General features: G+C 58.4%; 1 non-coding gene across 1 annotated transcript; it reads right to left on the reverse strand.

The window, feature by feature from the left end:
* Positions 1 to 82, reverse strand: TRNAS-AGA. Its single transcript has one exon. It is a non-coding gene; the product is annotated as a tRNA-Ser (tRNA).
* Positions 83 to 6,620: the final 6,538 nt, after the last annotated feature.

The raw sequence follows: 6,620 nt of genomic DNA on the forward strand, positions 1-6,620 counted from the left end.
CGTAGTTGGCAGGATTTGAACCTGCGCAGGGAGACCCCAATGGATTTCTAGTCCATCGCCTTAACCACTCAGCCACAACTACTTGACATGCATCCATTTCACTGCATGATGTTTTTGTTCTCACTGAATTGTCACTTCAAATTGTTTGCTCAGACCAGCTTCCCCAGCACACTCACGGCTGCGCATCAGTGTAAGTGTGTCCTTGGCTGAACAGCGAGAATTTCTGCCCATTTCCCTTCCGGCTGGAGCAGCATGAGAGTGTGTTTGTGTGAACGACATTGCTGTAGATTGTTGTTCATTCCCCACTCTGACAATTCAGACAGTCCCTTTCCTAGTCAAATCTCCAGCACATCGTTCCAATAGCAGGGGGCAGGATTTCTCTGGGGCACTGAAATTTTTCAGAGGGCCGGTGCGTGAACTCAGCCTTGCATTCCACCCTTGATGTTTGATGGACTAACAACAGCAGCAGAAAGAAAGAGCGGAGCCAATATCTCCCTGGCAGGGATGCAGGTGCCATGACCCCTCTGTCTGACCGTCGTCATTGCAGGAGAAAAAGGTTCACTGGCATCGAATGCCCTGGCTCAGACCAGAGACACAGGGAGGTTTTGCTGTTCATGGATCTGTGCAAAGGAAATTTTGTCTCTGTGTGAAACTGAGGTTGGAAATGAAACGTCCACATGGTGGCCCAGTGCTCTAGGGAATGTGGGTGAAGGACTCGGGCTGAGAAATGATTTAACGGGTTTGTATCAATTTATTGCCCTGTTTAAAATCTATGGCTAAAAGGCAGCCACTGTTGTTAGTACTTGTACCTGTGTAGGGACACCCCAGTGGGTGTCAAGTCCATTGTCTTCACTAGGGGCAGTTGATTATTTTATCAAGGTACAAATTTCTTTGTCAAGGCCTAGACTCCAGAGAAAACAATACACTGCTGATAAGAAGAAGTATGTCAAAAGATTTTGCAGCCACCATGGGCATAACTATGATGTGTCGTGTTTTACTCTTTATATCTGGCGTCACCTCCTTTCCCTTTAGCCTTGTAGTTGACCAAGGGCAAAGCTGAACATCTCCTCAGATACCAGGGAGTGTTTATGTCCATTCCTGCGAGCTACACAGGGGTTTGATGTTGCTGCTTTCAATCCTCCGGCTCTGCCGGGATAAGGAACAATTCAGGCTGTCACTGAACTGAACAAGGAAGATCAGTTTGTGACAGGGAGAGGGACGCCTCCTCTTAAAGGTGTTTGTCTGACTGGCAGTCCTGGTCCCCAGGTCTCGCCCGTGGGGCTCCAGCAGTTTTGGGAGCGGGTCACTCCATTGGCCCCACCTGCCACCCCCAGGCGCTCCCCCCCAGGGGCCCCATCAGTGCAGCGGTGCTGAGCAGCGTCTGCCTGCTCGCTCCAGTGGCTGCCGGCCCCTCCCAGAGTCTGCACGCCCTCCTTCCCCACCCCCCAGCCCGCAAACTCCCTCCCACAACCTGCACCCCCTCCTGCACACACCTCCCGCCCGCCCCCTATCTCCCTCCCCTAGCCGGCAGCCCAACCCTTCCTCCCGTTCCCCCTGCCCCAGCCCCCAACCTCCCAGAGCCATAACAAGGAATTTTTGTGCCCGAGGCAAGGGCCGGCTCCAGGCGTTTTGGTGGCTGGTGCCTGAGTCCCTGTTGGAGGGAAGGACCTGCCGCCCAATTGCCTCCCCTGCTTCATTCATCCTTCGGTGGCAATTCGGCAGCAGGTCCCTGAGTCCCTCTCGGAGAGAAGGACCCACTGCCGAATTGCTGCCGAAGAAGGGGCAGCAGTAGAGCTGCCGCCGAAGCGCCGCTGATCGGGGTAGAGCTGCGCCCCTCCACTTTGCGCACCCGAGGCAAGTGCCTCACTCGCCTCCCCCTTGTTACGGCGCTGCCAACTCCATCCCAGAGCCTGCACCCCAGAACCCCTCCCCCACCCAAACTCCCTCCCAGAGACCAGCCTCTCACCCCTACTGCACCCAAACTCCCCCCAGAGCCTGCACCCCTCCTGCACCCCAATCCCCAGCCCAGAGCCTGCACCCTAGACCTCCTCCCCCCACCAAAACTCCCTCCCAGAGACCAGCCTCTCACCCCTTCTGCACCCAAACTCCCCCCAGAGCCTGCACCCCTCCTGCACCCCAATCCCCAGCCCAGGGCCTGCACCCTAGACCTCCTCCCCCCACCCAAAATCCCGCCCAGAGACCAGCCTCACACCCCGTCGGCACCGAAACTCGCCCCCGAGCCGGCACCCCTCCTGCATCCCAATCCCCAGCCCAGGGCCTGCACCCTAGACCTCCTCCCCCCCACCCAAACTCCCTCCCAGAGCCTTAGGCAGGTGAGGGACAGAGTTTTGGGGGGTGGGTTCTGGGCAGTATGAGTGACATTATTGGCCCACTGGGAGGACTGGAGGACTGGCCCTGGCCCTAAGGTAAATTGTGGTTGAGACCCTGCTTTATGGGATTGGAGCAATGCTGGAGAGACTGAACAAGAACAAGACTCCAACCCCATCATTCTTCCCTGGCCCAGAGAACCAGAGAGATGGGCCCATCCACCAATCACCCTCTGCTCATCGTCCTATCCCAGTCCTGACCTCCAGACTCACAGCTCTGCTGGTGCCCCTCACTACCGACCTGCAGCCCCCTGGGCTCCCTGCTGAGCTCCCCAGTCACTGCGCTGCCAGTGCCCCTCACTCCTGACCAGCAGCCCCTGCTATCCCAATCCTGACCTCCAGACTCACAGCTCTGCTGGTGCCCCTCACTTCCGACCCGCAGCCCCTGCTATCCCAGTCCTGACCTCCAGACTCACAGCTCTGCTGGTGCACCTCACTCCTGACCCGCAGCCCCTGTTATCCCAGTCTGCCTAATTATCTAGTGGAACAAGTTCTGCGCAGGAATTGGTTAATTCCCCATCACTGCCCTGTGTAAATCAAGACCGCAGCTCTTGCTGCAAGACACCTGCTGTGTGGGTGTCCCTGTTCCCCCTTCAGAACCTCTGGTACATGGTGCTTCCCTCCTTCCAGTTCAAGATCCCCATCATGTGGGTGCTCCCATCCAGGATCTCTGGTGGGTGTCTCTGTCCCCCACCCCATGAACTAGCTCCCGTGTGTGGTTTCCCCTGTCTGCCCCCATCCGGGATCTGTGGGTGTCTCTGTTCCCGTTTTCAAGATCCGTGTTGCTTGGGTGCGTCCCTTCCCTCAAGTCAGAATCCCCAGTGTGTGGGTGCTCCCATCCCCCCGTGCAGGCTCTGCGGGGGGTGTCTGTATAAAAAGAGACCATGTCTCGCTGTCTTGCCCAGGCTACACTGCAGGGGCTATTCACAGGTGCGACCCCACTACTGATCAGCAGGGGAGTTTTGACCTGCTCCATTTCCAACCTGGGCTGGTTCACCCCTCCTTAGGCAACCTGGGGACCCCAAGCTTCCCCGGGATCACCATATTGATGCCGAACTTAGTGCGGACACCTGATCGGCACAGCCCCCTGCAGCACAGAACTCCTGAGCTCAAGCGATCTGCCGGCCTCAGCCTCCCCAGGCGCTGGGATCACAGGCACCAGCCACGGGGCCTGGCTTGTGTTATAGCCTGGCAGCTGAAGCTTTAAACTCTGCTTGTGAGCTCTGTGCCTTGGCCAGATGGGGACAGCCTGGAACTGGGAAATGCTCCTGCTTCCCCCGCCCCCGTCTCATGTCGAGCTGCAGGCGCCGCTGTCCTCCCAGGTAAGATCCCGGATGTTTTGGTGCCCCCATCCCCCGCCCAGGTGTCTGGGTACCTCTGCCCCCCATACAGAATCCTGGATGTGTGGGTGTCCGTCCCTCTGCAGAGGATCCCAGACTGTGGATGCCCTTGTCCCCCCCTACAACATCCTGGGTGTGTGGGTGCCACTCTCCCCCACAGCAGATCTCTGGTGGGTGGGTCCCCAGGGTGTGAGCGCTCCCATTCCCCGATACAGGCTGGGGGAGGGGGTATAACTGGCTCTCCCTGTCCTGCCCAGGCGGTGCTACAGCAGCTGTTCACAGGGGCAGCAACCCCACTGTCACCCTGCAGCTTTAACCTGCTCCAGGGGTGACCTGCTTCACCCTCCTGTGGGAGCCCGGGGACCCCGAACTGCCCAGAATCACCTGATTGATGCCGAGCTTAGCACAGACACCGGCTCAGCATGGCAGGGTGCAGCCCCCTGACCCCTGACAACCAGCTTCCCTCCGCCTCCTGCTGCACAGCGAGGATCCCACGTGAGAGCCTTTGTGCCCCACGTGTCCTGCCAGGTCTGTTCCAGCTCCAGCTTTCAACTCTGCTTGTGAGCGCCCATCTCCGGCTACACGGGGGCAGCACTAACGGCCTCATCTAAATTTGACCCTTCAGACTGCAGATTATAACCGAGCGGGCAGATTATAGCCCAGGAAGCCAAATCCTTCCCCAAACTGACAGCTGAAGCAGAAGATCCCCTTGGAAAGATCAGGAATTTTGCCTTTAAAAACAAGGAAAATGTGCATTGTTCTCTTCTGTCTACAGCGAGAGATTGAAGAAACTCAATTGATTTCATTGACTGGAGGTTAAGAGGCGATTTAGTCACTGATTTTAAATACACAGTTTTAAAAATTCCCAGAGGGGGGAATATCTGATTTGAAAGGGTTCTTTAATTCACCAGACAAAGGTTGAACACGACCCCCTTGGTTTGCAGTCAATGTCACAAAACGCCAACTGGAAATGACCATTTTTTAACTGTGAGGCTAATTATCTAGTGGAACAAGTTCTGCGCAGGAATTGGTTAAATCCCCATCACTGCCCTGTGTAAATCAAGACCGCAGCTCTTGCTGCAAGACACCTGGTGTGTGGGTGTCCCTGTTCCCCCTTCAGAACCTCTGGTACATGGTGCTTCCCTCCTCCCAGTTCAAGATCCCCATCATGTGGGTGCTCCCATCCAGGATCTCTGGTGGGTGTCTCTGTCCCCCACCCCATGAACTAGCTCCAGTGTGTGGTTTCCCCTGCCTGCCCCCATCCAGGATCTGTGGGTGTCTCTGTTCCCCTTTTCAAGATCCGTGTTGCTTGGGTGCGTCCCTCACCCCAAGTCAGAATCCCCAGCGTGTGGGTGCTCCCATCCCCCCCTCCAGGCTCTGCGGGGGGTGTCTGTATAAAAAGAGACTGTATCTCACTGTCTTGCCCAGGCTACGCTGCAGGGGCTATTCACAGGTGTGATCCCACTACTGATCAGCACAGGAGTTTTGACCTGCTCCGTTTCCGACCTGGGCCGATTCACCCCTCCTTAGGCAACCTGGGGACCCCAAACTCCCCCAGGATCACCATATTGATGCTGAACTTAGTGTGGACACCTGATCGGCACAGCCCGCTGCAGCCCAGAACTCCTGAGCTCAAGCAATTCGCCAGCCTCAGCCTCCCCAGGTGCTGGGATCACAGGCACCAGCCACAGAGCCCGGCTTATTTTACAACCTGGCAGCTTGAGCTTTAAACTCTGCTTGTGAGCTCTGTGCCTGGGCCAGACAGGGACAGCCTGGAACTGGGAAATGCTCCTGCTCCCCCCGCCCCCGTCTCATGTCGAGCTGCAGGCGCCGCTGTCCTCCCAGGTAAGATCCCGGATGTTTCGCTGCCCCCATCCCCTGTCCAGGAGCCCAGGTGTCCGGGTACCTCTGCCCCCCATACAGAATCTTGGATGTGTGGGTGTCCGTCCCTCTGCAGAGGATCCTCGAGTGTGGATGCCCTTGTCCCCCCCTACAAGATCCTGAGTGTGTGGGTGCCACTCTCCCCCCCATAAGATCTCGGGTGCGTGGGTGCCCCTGTTCGCCCTTACAGCATCCCTGGTGCACGGGGGCCTCCCTCCGTCCCAACTCAGGGGCCCCAGGGTGTGAGTGCTCCCATCCCCCGATACAGGCTGGGGAGGGTATAACTGGGTCTCCCTGTCCTGCCCATGCGGTGCTACAGCAGCTGTTCACAGGGGCAGCAACCCCACTGTCACCCTGCAGCTTTAACCTGCTCCAGGGGTGACCCATGCGGGTCGGGAGTGAGGGGCACCAGCAGAGCTGAGAGTCTGGAGGTCAGGACTGGGATAGCAGGGGCTGCGGGTCGGGAGTGAGGGGCACCGTCAGAGCTGGTTGACGCCTAAGGGGCTGCGGGTCGGGAGTGAGGGGCACCAGCAGCGCAGTAACTGGGGAGCTCAGCGAGGAATCGAGGGGGCTGCGGGTCGGGAGTGAGGGGCACCGTCAGAGCTGGAGGGAGCGCAGGGGGCTGCGGGTCAGGAGTGAGGGGCACCAGCAGAGCTGAGAGTATGGAGGTCAGGACTGGGATAGCAGGGTTGCGGGTCGGGAGTGAGGGGCACCGTCAGAGCTGGTTGACGCCTAAGGGGGGGGCTGCGGGTCGGGAGTGAGGGGCACCAGCAGAGCTGTGAGGCTGGAGGTCAGGACTGGGATAGTAGGGGCTGCGGGTCGGGAGTGAGGGGCACAGGCAGCGCAGTAACTGGGGAGCTCACCGAGGAATCCAGGGGGCTGCGGGTCGGGTGTGAGGGGCACCAGCAGAGCTGTGGGTGTGGAGATCAGGATTGGGATAGGAGGGGCTGCGGGTCGGGAGTGAGGGGCACCAGCAGAGCTGTGAGGCTGGAGGTCAGGACTGGGATAGTAG

The sequence above is a fragment of the Mauremys reevesii genome, linkage group 12, assembly GCF_016161935.1.
Source record: "Mauremys reevesii isolate NIE-2019 linkage group 12, ASM1616193v1, whole genome shotgun sequence".
NCBI classification, from domain to species: Eukaryota; Metazoa; Chordata; order Testudines; family Geoemydidae; genus Mauremys; species Mauremys reevesii.